Below are 13,429 nucleotides of genomic sequence, written 5' to 3' on the forward strand. Positions count from 1 at the left end.
CACCAAATTCATTTGGCTATCACACACGACACAAGTAATTGGTCCCTCTATCCTCAATTTGGCTTCCTAATTCTTTATCGTATGTTTTTTCTACCTTTTGTCGGAAGTTTCCTTCATGTACCCACATTTTGTGCACATTTCGTCTCCCCTCCTAACACCCCGATACGCCAAAGCTTTTTTACAGCTATAAAATCGATTTCAGCCCCGACAAACAGAATAATTAATTTTAAGTGGTAACCAACTAACACGGGAAAAGCACTCGATTCATGGCCCACATAAGTAATCTTCTAGATCTGTTTTCACTGATTTTGTACTAAAGTCCACACATCCACAATTTGAACCCCAATACCATCGGTCCTCCTAATTGCTAAACACACACTTATCGAGTAACCTCATCATTTCCCCCAACTCCTAAGACTATGCATAGTGGGGCGTCAAGTTTGTGGTTTTTTGGCGATTTTGGGCGACAACACCGACCCCTGGGCGTTATTGCGGCGATTTCAGGGGGCGACATACTTTTGCCGCCGGCTTGTGTGATGAAGACCGTGACACCGCCCCCGGGCTACATATCGTCCCCCTTAGCCACGTGTCAAAAATCCCCTCATTTTGTAGCCCTCCACTACACATATCTAAAGTCTTAACTTCCTCCATTCCAACGTCATATTTTTAGGCTTACCCACCCGGCCCAATTCTCAGTCCAAAAGTGAACCGTGGAAATGTTAAGGAAATGATTTGGTAGTGAGTCACATACTCACATGTAACGTGTGTCACATAGATCAATGATAGGAGCATTATTGGTAAACTAAAGGAAATTAAATATAGTGGTTATACTCCTTCACAATTTTCATGAAAAAATACCTACAGTTTTAATTTTCTAAAGGTAATTATAAACATTTATGATTTAACAATGGGATAACATTTATTATTGAAATTATTTAATGCTAAGTTAGAATTGTTAAACCTTTAAATAAATTTCTAAAAAAAAAGATATAGTTGCACATTGGACATACACAAGTGTTAGAAAAGAAGGCTAAAGCATTTTGTGAGGTTACCTTTGTGGCTATTTGGTGTCTGTGTAAGGCGAGGAATGCTTTAGTATTTGAAGGAAACCGTCAATGTTGGTCGACTTGGTGGATAGTGTAAAGGTGTTTGGTTTCTTGTGGATTCGAAACCGGTCGAATATGCATTGGTGACATGAGAGGAGAGCAAGAGCTTTAAATTGTAATTTATTTTTGAGATTTGGTTTCTGTTTTGGAACTTCTGTCTTTGGTGGTTTGTTGTTTTTGTAAGGTGGTTTCAGCAACTTGGTATGATTGATTTATAATATAACAATTTTGGGTGAACTTGGCATTGATGTGTTGTACCCCTACCTATTTCATTTGTACAGTTTGAGTTGGTTTTGGCTTTGGCATCTGGCATAATTATTTGTTCCACTGCTTTACACGTGTTGTGTTTTGAGCCAGGTGCGTTTGCTTTTTAGTTTGTCCCATTTCCATACCATTGTGTGCAACCTTCAAACTCAACGACCTTCCCACCCCTCCAGGTGCCAACATCGACCGACGAAGACCCCGTGTAGAGCTTCATCTTTTACAGGTTGGTTAGTCCTGTTATTAGTCAATAATCGCCCTTCGATTACTTACATGCTATTAGTAAAATATCGGCATTTGATTCCCATCAAACCCCAAACCCTAATTATTGATTATTTGGGTTGTATTTCTGATTACTCTCTCACCATAAATCTTAATAAATTTTGGAAATGGATTTAGGTTCAGGTTAGCTCTCTCTATACAAACCAAAATATCAGAATTAATTAATATACCTAAGGATCACATTGTTGGCTTTATTTTGGTTATTGTATTGTGGCTGTTAGATTTCTATTGAACAAAACAAAAACATTGTGGCTGTGTATTTGTGTTTCTGTTAGAGAGAGTAATAAAGTAATGTAAATTATTTGTTGGGTGCAGAACAAAGATCATGGCTATTAATGCCATTGCAATAAAAGTGGATTGTTCGGGTTGGAAGAAAGCTCATGTGTTCCGCCACTCAACGGGTTAGCCTCATTTGCTATCTTATTTAATCCATGTAGTGCAGTGATCTTATTACGCTATTACTTCACTAATCCACTCAAGTCACTTACTCTTTTGAGTTTACTCATGAGTTGATTTATTTCTGGCTTTTGTGCAAATTAGTGACGCCTCGAGAGGTTTGTTAGTGACTTTGTTTTTCCTTTTATATCAGAAACAAATAAATCAGATATGGTTATGGTTAAAGGTGTCTAATAACTAAACCGATACATTAACTCTACCCAAATTTCCATATAGATGAGTTTTGTTGTTTGTGAATTGCCCAATAATTTATAGCTAATTAATGAGAATTCATATAGTGTTTGTTAGAAATCGTTGTTGGTAATGAACTCTTTAAGTGGATTTGTTGAGTTAAATATATATTTTCTGCAGGTGAGCTCAACATATTTTTAGTAGATATCATTTTTTTACTATTGATGAAAGTTGGACCACTTCATCAGTGGCAATCAGTGGCATGAAATATTTCATTATTGAGATGTAAAGTTTAATATTAATCAAAGAGAGAAAACACATTTGCATCCCATGCTCTTTAAAATGTTGCAATATCAAAAATATAATAATTAATAAACATCACATCATGATCACACATGTACTTACAATCTTACACAGGTCAAACTTTTGATTAGTGAAGATTGCGGTTATAAATTGAAACTGAACCCCAAACCAGCCAAGTGCTCATAACCGATTTTATCGAATGTTTATTTTTACATCTAAATATGATTTATGTGACTAATTTGTTGATAATGTGATAAGTTTATTACTAAACAATATGGTTTTAATGCATACAGAGTACAATTTAAACAAAAGTTATTAAGGTGGCTTGGTTTGTTATCTGATTGTCATCATCATCATCATCATCATCATCATTTCTTTAAAAATTATTTATTTTCATTTGTTTGCTTTTTTGTGTCAGTCTCAAGTTTTATGAGAATCCTTATACCTTTGTGCCAGTCTCAAATTTTATTTGACTATGTGTATGCATTACGATTCATTTTCTTTTTTGTTTTATAAACGGGGTTTTGGGTTTCAAAATATAAAGATAAACTGATGCTGCAAGTATTGTTGGAATTAGCATATAAATTGGGTCTTAATTCACTGATCAGTCTTTTATAGCTATTTTTTGCAAAAGTGACATGTTTTGTTTGTTATTATTATTAGTCAATTGATTTGGATGATGTTCTATTTTGTTAATATGTTTAACTAGCAGATAAATTGTTTCTTATTTTTTAGCATCCTGCGTTTCTAATATTATATGGTATCTAATATTTATTTTATAGGTTATTTGGAAATAGTAACCCATATAAAAATCAAACTGTTGGATTTTCCACTTCAATCATGTAGTAATTCTATGTACCCGACCCGTCGCATATCCTTTTGTGCTTTCTTTTAATCGCAATAAGAATTAAAAATGGGTAAGTCACGTGAAATAAAGGAAAAAAGTAAACCAAGGCTGTTCAATTTACTATTTGGTGTACACAAGGATGACCGGTACGTATCCTAGGAACAGCTGTCCCCTACCCAATATACATTTTTCACATTTGTCCTTTTACTTTGGATATTTACGAACATACACCTTCATTTGCTACCACTTTTTGTTTGCAGTCAAGTCCATTTTCACCGTTACGTGTTAGAAAGTGTGGTTTTTACCCATTGAAATCATGAAATGTAATTCTTAAATCAATCTTACACGTCTAATTTCAACAACTTAAAAACAATGATGAACTTAACTTAATCAAATACAATAACCTTAACTTAAATTAATAATAATAATTATTAATCAGTTTTACACGGATATTCCAAGTGTCGCAGTCTTGTAATGAGTAAAAATATCTAATGCGCGGAATTTTCAACCAAGAGTGTATCAACTATCAAGGTACATACCATCCTAGCATAACATCAAGTGTAATGAACTTTCCTGATTAACGCTACATGCATCATGCCTATTGTCACCAACATCAATACCTCTTATAAAACATATTTGTGGAAATGCAAGCTAACAATAGTTCCCAAACGAAACCAGTCACTTTTAGCGGTAACCATTTATGTCAAGGGCATTTACCAATCCACATATGCTATTTGGAAGGTAAAACTATGTGCTTTTGGAAGTAAAATTAATGCTCGTATTCTTGGTATTTATGTGAATTTTAGGGGTTGCATTGATCTTAAAAGACCATCTCAAAAGATTTTATAGCAAACTATTTTTTAAGATACATAAAATTGTTGGGTAAAGTTAAAATACAAAGAGAGACAAAAATAAGAAGTGTGAGAAGAAGTTGTGGTTACACAAAAAAACACTCAACAAAAAATTCAAAAAAAAAAACATAACTCAAAGTATAAATAAAAAACGAACAAAAAAAAATTTAAAAACCAAAATATTTCCCCCGTAATTCCTGTTCCAAAAAAAACGACGAAATAACACAATGTCAAGAAAAAAGACACAATGCCGAAAATGAACAAACAACACAATGATAAATAAAAAAACAAAATACGTCACAAAATTTAACACGACGCCGAACAAAATATAACACAATATTAAGTAATATAACACAATATCAAGAAAAAGAGACACAATATCAATGAAAAAGGCACAATCAATGATGAAAATAAACACAAAACACAATGATAAATAAAAAGACAGTGATATTTTTTCCTCAACATTGTTTTTTTTTAAGAACGAGGAAGACAGTGCAAACATTTTTGCGTTTTTACATTTTTCATTTTTTTATTAAATTTTTAAGTTATGATTGTTTTAATTAATTTATCATTTTTTTAATGTTTATTTGTGTTGCTAGAAACCTTCTCATCCTTCTCATTTTTATCCACGTAACTTGATCATATAATTGTAACCTTAAAAAAGATGAAAGATTGTTGTTCGACTTCAAATAGAAATACATGAAGAAACCATCGTTATGGTATAACACTATGATGTGATTACTTTTATTACAGGGCCAGATCCAAGGCGTCACTACGGTGGGCCGGTGCCCACCGTCCAACTGCCGGAGTGCCGCATTTACGTGTACACATTAGTATATTATAACTGAACAATAAGTCCATGCCCACCGTCCAGCTGCGAGTGTTGCCCACCGTGGTTACCGCCATCCACGGATTTACATGGAGGTCTTGACATGCGGCGGCCCGGAGGGTCCGTTGACCCTCCGGCGACCCAAACTTCCATTGATATGGGTTTCTAAAAAAGTTGTTATATAGGACTTGACCCCTCAAATTACTATATTCTAGAGATGTTGAGTAGAATAATGAAACAAAATGAACAGTTATTTTTCCGGCAAAGAAGGGCGGCTGTGGATACGTGATAAGACGATAGAAGAAGAAAGAGAGATATTTTTTAAAATGGAGTAAAAGCATCTGTTTCCAAGAAGAAAATGACGACAGTATTTGATTGTAATATTCAAATATATTTTATTTTATTGCTATACTTTAATATTTTATTTTATTGTCATACATGAATTATGTAGTATTTGTATATATAGTTTAGATAATTGTTTAAATTAAAAAGAAAAATTCACTACACGTGAAACATGTATAAACCAATCATCCGTTTAAAAGTGTTTGGTTTTGTGACAAAAGATGGTAATAATGAGAGTGGTGCTTGGTGATAGTAAAATAACGAAAGAGGTGTTTAAAATACATATAGGAAGGACGATATGGTAATTTTACCAAAAACTCTTAATTTTAAGAGTTGTACAATGAGTTAAGCATAATATACAAGTGGTTAGTGCATGAAATTTAAGAAACTCTCTTATCTAAATATCCATGAGGCTTTCAAAATTCAAAATCTAGATCTGGAAACTCACTGCCTATTTTCTATCTCAACACCAATTCTAATCTTTGTATGCTCTCTCTCAGGTATGGTTTTCGATTTAGGTGAACCATGTTTCTCTTTCTTCTTCATTTCATAAGTTATTTCTGTGTCAGGAGTTCTATTGTGGAAACCTAAGGGCATAAGCACTCCTGACGCTTTGGGCTGTTTGGTTGTGCCCCAGGTGGTGTTTTTAGCGGCTAAGGTTGGTTAACGATGGTGGTAACCGGCGATAGTGATTCTAGGTTCGATGCAAGTTTAATTTGATTATGCGTATTAACCCTAGAATAAGTTGAGTTTGAAACTTAAAATTCTACTTTTCTTTTTATATGTTTCTGCAATTTTATCTTCATATGTGAATGCATCACGTATTTTCCTACTTTATTCACCAAACAAGAGTTGCATCTACAAACCCAGAACTATTCCTGTTAGTTAAAGTCTTTGATATTGAATTAAGGATTGATTTCTGTGATATTGAATTAAGGATTGATTTTGGACCTGTATTATCAATGCAAGTCTTTGAAACTAATTCTTGCTATTATAGGTTTTCTTTGTTTTTTTTTTAAAGATTTTTAGTATCTGGGGCTTATTGCAATCGCTAATTCATTGCAAATGCAAGGTTTATAATCGTTGTTTAGGAGTTGAGATCGTGCCTGCTGTGATTTAAGAACCAGGCTATCAAGGTATGGTTTAAATTTAAATTCATTATATTTCTGATTACTCTTAAGAGTTAAAAGTGGTTGAGAGACTAGAAAATATTTTATGGTAATTATCAGGTTTGTCGAAAGCTAACCAGAATAAAAACAAATATCAAGAAAAACTAATTGGGATACAATCATACGATATTACGGAGGGAATAATCGACTCATATACTTTTCTCAGATAAGGTTATTCACGAGTCGAGCCGAGCCAAGGGAACATCAGGCTTGGCTTGTTTTAAACCGACCTATTTTGGCTCGGCTCAGTGTTAAAATAAAGCTGAAAATTTGACTTGAGCTTGGCTCGGTTTAGTGTCGAAACTGAGCTGAAAGTTTCACTCGTTCTTAGCTTGGTTTTGAACTAAGTTGGCTCTACTTGGTTTGGCTCAGTTTTAAAGAAACATAGGGGGTGTTTGGGATTGCTTATTTTCACTAACTTATAACTTATAAACTTATTGAAAAGTAATAAGGTGTTTAGGATTGCTTATATTGTGAGAGGAAAACTTTCATAAGTTACAGTTTTGTAACTTATTAACTTAATGAAAAGTTACAATGTGGCAAAATAAGGAACCCCAAACACCCCCATAATCAGATAAATATCACCCAAATACAAAATAAGCTCAAAACGAGTTCAACGAATACAAAAGTCTCTAACGATTGGTTGTGTATAATTGCAGCGAATGTTCTACACTTTTTTAAAGTTTGTAAATTCGTTATTAATTGTTTGGGTTTCAGCTATGCATTTTTTGATATGGATGGAAATCAACTTTTTCAAGAATTAGTCCCACTGGTTGGGAAAACATGCGAGACAATATTGGAACACACATGTATACTCTCTACCTCTCTAAGTTCATTTGCTTCATAAGGAAATTGAAAAAATTCTATTTTTTTTTAATTCAAATTCAGTTTTACCTTCTTGTTTTGTTCATGGTTGCAGATTAATAGTTGTTAGTCTGAGATTTGATACATAATGATGTATTGGATGGAAGTGATATCGGAAGAGATAAAACTTTTAAATACATAGATATGTTTCATGAATAATAAGCTCAAGATCGGGCTCGAGCCTAAGAGTAAGCTTGTTTAATAAACGAGCCCGAGCCTCATTTTGACTTGACGAGCACGAGCTGACTCGCAAGCCTAAATGAGCCTAATGGCTCAATCTTTAAAAATTCTAACAAGCCGAGCTCGAAACAAGCTAAGCTTAGAATTGTAAGCATGATATATTTTTTCATTTATTCCCTTAAAACGGGTCCGCAACAACGTCCACAGTAAGCATAGATTTGGCTAATGGGTCCTATAGATAGTTGGGTTAATTTTGCTCATGTTCGGGTCAGATTTAATCCAGGGGTAATTAAGTCAAAACAAAACATTACTTGTTAACATATTTTAAATTAGTAACAAAGGGCAATATAGGAAGTTCAAAGCTCAAAGAGCATATTTTAGTTAACTAAATGTGCAGCAATTATTCCTTTAACAATCTGGTTTTGTTGGTTATTTATAAATGAATAGTCCTTTGTTATGAGTCTTGCAGTTTTATGAGGCTGCCACTCAAGCCTATGAATATTCTTTACATATAGAGTAACAAGATTACGATTTTTTTATGATGATTTGTTGTTTTGATTTATATTTTTTATTTATTGGTTCAGATGCAGGCTATTTTTGCAATCTTCAATTCAATTCACATCTTAGTTCTTAATCGAGGTATGAATTTTTATAGCTATTTACTTTTATATGCTTGTATTTTGTTTTCAAATCATTGTGTTGTGTGTTGAATGAAACTAAAACAAATTCGTGTGTTGTTGTGTGTGCGAGTTCAAGAAACGACCACCAATGTGTATAAGCTTATGTCTTTTGATATTATCTGATTTGGTCAAATAGAACAAAGTTTAGATTATAATTGAAGTTTTTTTTAATATTAATCATAGCCATATTGAAAATTTAAAAGTTTAAGCTTGACATGGAATGTCAATAGAATACTATTATAGCCATCATAAATGAATAAAGAGATGTGTTTTTTGTTGTATGTGTGAGTGTCTTCTGTGCTCTATGTGTGCTTAAGAAACAACTTTCACTCATTTTTAGGGGTGTAAACGAGCTGAATAGGCTTGAGATCGGCTCATGAGTCATTTTTTGAAGCTCGAGTTGGCCCATGAGTCGTTTTTTGATGCTCGAGCTTGGCTTGTTATTTATTAATTAATTTATTGATTTTACATATATATTAGCATGTAAGCTGTTTTATCTGACCACTTCTACTGAGTCACTTATTGTTTTCTTTTGTTTTTCTCTGTTTTTTAGTTTAGCTTTTTCTGACATTCATAAGTTAAGTATGCGTATCTTAAAGTAGAATAGAAATACCCTTATGGCTTTATTCTTGATTTCATATGTTTTCTAATTATTTTTAGATGTATTTATCGTTTACAGGATATTCTTCGATTTCGAACTCTGTGTTTAACCTTGGAGCTACTGCTGAGGTTCAAACAACAATGCAGAGAGGATCCATATTAAAATCATCATCTAAAATTAGTTTTAACTCATTATCTTATTATCTACTTTTACAAGAACACGAAGCACCTGGTTCTAGATCATTTTTCAGTGATACAATATCTACAATTTCAGGTTCGCTATTCTTTCTTAACCTATATTATATACCTTGAGATTGTTTTTCAAATTTAAATCTTTTGAGTACAAATGATCGATTTGGATAAAACCTTATTTTGGCAATTTTACCTCTACGTTCTAAATTGTTTTTGTAGACCTGAACAAAAGAACCAAACGTCAAGTGAACTGTTTATGAACCGTTTGGTGAGAAGTTCCTTTGTTTAATAAACAAACAATTAGGAACAAAAGTTATGATATATATTTGTTAGTGTCAAACGATCAATTTGGTAATTTGATTAAAGTCAAATTGTCAATTTTGTTAAAGTCAAACTGTCAATTTGGTAATTCGGTTAAAGTCAAACCGTCAGCTTTGTAATACGGTTAAAGTCAAACTGTCAATTTAGCAGTGGCGACAGTTGTGGTTCCAAATTCGGGCGGTGATATCAAGTTGTGTTCCTTAGCGGGCCAGTTAGATCCGACAACCATGTTGATTATAAAGATAAAGATGGTGGTTATGGGCCAGTTAGAATATATGTTGTATATGTAGCCATTGGAATAAATAATAAATTTGAACTTATTTGCTTTCTCTCATATTGTTAAATCAACTTCTATGTTTGAACTGTATAATGAGTAGGGGTGTCTAGCTCATTTGTCTAAAGAGAGCTCGACCTCGGCTCGTTTATAGCCCTATTTATAAAGCCCGAACTTGACTCGTAAGTAGTTTTTATAGCCTGAGCTCAACTCATTTATTTTTTACTTTGTTCAATTTATTTATTTATTTATATAAATATATGACTGTTTGTTATATAACTGTAGGTTGGAGAATTCCAAGTATCAAACTTAAATGCATTATGTTGATAACTCAGATCCTTCTTCAAGTCAGGTATGTTTGATTACTTAATTAATTCATTGATTTTGATAGTTTGAATTATTTATTTAATAATTTGGACTAATATCATGACTTTTGATTTTTGTTGCGTTGGAAAAAAAATTGGGAGCAAACATGTCATCAAGTGTTGAGTGGATGGATAGCAAGTGATTTTAGTAAATATACTCTTGGTGGATTCAATAATTTTACCCCTTCAAGAAAGTGTGAAATGTACGAAGTAGTTCTGTACGACAACACTTTGGGATTTTGAGAAAATTTGATGATTGTAGTTTGATACATGGTTGTAATTTGCTCGGAGTGTATTTTTGGAACTTTAAAATCATTACCGCAATGTATATTGTCTCCGCCCGCCGCATCGCGCGGGTTTCTACTAGTGTGTATATATATATATATATATATAGGGAAAAGATATTTTGAGAACTTGATGAGGTGTAAGAATTTTAAGAACTTAATATGGACCACACAATTAATTATATGGGTATTGAGTATGCAGCTGAGATTAAATCTGATTAAAAAATTAATTAGGAGAATAAATATGTGATGATTACACTAATATAATCGTTAGTTAGACATATGTAAAAGTCAATTCGTGTGTGAAAAAATCTGTAATTTTTTTACATACATGTGACTTACATATTACATATGTTAAGAAAACAGAGTTATTTTGGCCAACATGCAATGGGGTGAAGGTACAGGAGGGGTTGTTCCCTTGTGGGATTGGAAGGCCGTTGCTTGGCGTGAAACTCCTTGGTGGTGCTGTAAGTCGGGATGCGGGGTTTATCACCTGGTTGGCTATGAAAAGGGCATCTAGCACTGTGGAACTGATGAACTGTCTCCCAATACTTCGGGATCCTCAATGCGAGCATCTTTTGCTTCGCTCATGTATGGGAGTCGCCAAGCTTTTGTTCGGTTTGAGAAAATGCCAACCTATGTATGTGGGGGAAGTTGTTTCTATATTTGACAATGGCTTTCGAAGGGCGATTAAGGACATCGTGGTTTGTGGTGGTCCGTTCTTTGGGGATCTCCAATGGAGGTTGGCATCACTTCCGACCCGTTACGGGGGGTTAGGTCTCTGTTCGGCCGAGGATGTATCTACATATGCTTTTGTGGCTTCGAGAGCACAATCGAGGTGTTTGCAAGACCATATTCTTCGGTGTTATGATATTTATGGGTTGGACTCTGATTATGGGTGTGCGATGGATCGTTTATATACTTCACTTCCAGATTTTGATCTTAGCGGGTTCTCTAATAAGCGCACCGCCCCCTAAAGCCTAACATGTTGTGGCGAGTGCCTTATTTAGTGGAATCGTCAAAAGTTTAGAAGTGAAGTTTGATCTACCCCCTCACCAAAATGCGGTGTTTGAATGCCTTCGGGCTCCTCGGGCTCAGGATTTTCTAACGGCCATCCCCATTAAAGGATTAGGCCAACGTATGTCGGGTTTGGAGTATCGGGCTATCCTTAAGTACCGGTTAATGATCCCTATGCTCCCAACTGATGAGCGTTGCCCAATTTGTCGCAAGGTCTGTTTGGATTCTTTTGGTGACCATGCGTGCATTGCAAAGAATTGTCTGGCTTTAAATATATACATGATTTGGTTAGGGATGTTCTATGAGATGTTCTTAAACGGGCAGTGATATCTGCTAAAAAGGAGGCCCCTGTTAACTTTCTCACGGATCCTCTTAAAGGGAGGTCTACTTTACAACCAGCTGATATTCTTGTGTTCGGTTGGGCAGGGGGGAAACACGCATGTGTGGATCTTACAGGAGTGTCTCCTCTTGTTGGGCTCAGGGACCGTGGGTTTGTTGTGGGTCAGGCTGCGTTGAAGGCTGAATCGGGCAAAGTTGTTAAACACGAGAAAGCTTGTTTAGATAATCAACATGTCTTTCTACCGTTTGCCGTTGATACATTTGGTTTTCTGGCCCCAAAGGCTGTCAAATTTTTGAGTAAGGTTCAGCGTGTCGTACATGGAACCTCTTCAGCTTCTAGGTCCCAAAGCTTCGTTTTTAGCTGAATTGGTTTTGCTATTCAAAAGGGGGTTGCGGCGCAGCTTGTGCCCGTTTGCCTGCCACTTTATTGTAATCGTTTTATAGTAAATTATATTTTGTTTAAATTCAAAAAAAAATTACATATATGTAAAAAAAAAATTCAATTTGTTTATGTTATGTTGAGTTCTTTTGAGTTTTTAAAATTAAAAGTGATTCTTAAAAGAAATCAACTATATATATATATATGTTTATATATTGGGTAAGGATTCTAAGAGAACCCTTTGCAAATTGAGAACTTTGAGAACCATTTTGGATAACTAAAAACACCTTTAAAAAAATATTTTTAAAAAATCATAAAACAAAAAATAACAAAAATTTTTAAAAAGAAAAAAAACCAAAATTCTTATATTTCATTCCGGTTTCATTAAAAAAATAGAATAAAAATAAAATAAAATAGAAAAAACGTCGTATTATACACATATGTATAATTTTATTTAATTGTTAGTTACGTAATATACATATATGTATAATATCATTTATCTTAAATTATACATATGTGTACAAAAAACATGTAAATGTACATATATGTATATATTATACATGTATGTATATAATTTAGCTAAACTGAGTTTTTTTTATGAAACCGGAATGATAAAATAATAATTTTGGTTTTTTTACTTTTCTCATTTTTTCATTTTTGTGCTTTTATTTTATTTTATGATTTTTTTTTGTTTTTTTGTTCAAAATGGTTCTCATAGTTTTCAATTTCAAAAAGTTCTCTCATGATCCTGATAATATATATATATATAATAAAACTTTCTGGCTTCCCACTGTCTTTATATATAAAAATATATAAAGTTTATTCATAATCATAAATCAGTAAGCAAAAAGTGCATAGGCTTGAGGTCTTGTGGTCTTAATTCGCCTCGCGATTGACATAATTTTGTTTTATCTTTTTATGTGAACCGACCCGGCCCGGTCTTAAGGCACCGGAAAAATTTAGCATCCAACAATAGACAACCGACCGCTAAAAATTTCCGACTCCTGTAAAAATACTTTCTGGATCCGTCACTAGGATAGTCGACAACACCACCTCCAACCCTCCGGTATGAAGATTCTTCATCTAATATTGGTTTGGTAAAACTGAATGTTTTTTTATGGATCTCCATAATCTTTAAAGGTGTCTATTGAATCTTCATAATCTCTATGTTAAACAAAAAACTTCCACAAAAATATCCATGTTCAACTATTAAATCTCCATGATCGGTCATGGTTGTAAGACTATCCACTATCACAACCCAAACCAACCCAATCATTTATTAAAAAACTAATTTCTTTCTCTTGCACCTATACAACC

Source organism: Bidens hawaiensis, unplaced genomic scaffold, assembly GCF_021521415.1.
Source record: "Bidens hawaiensis isolate Kalapana, Puna unplaced genomic scaffold, B.hawaiensis_p1.1 tig00026006_1, whole genome shotgun sequence".
Taxonomy (NCBI): Eukaryota; Viridiplantae; Streptophyta; class Magnoliopsida; order Asterales; family Asteraceae; genus Bidens; species Bidens hawaiensis.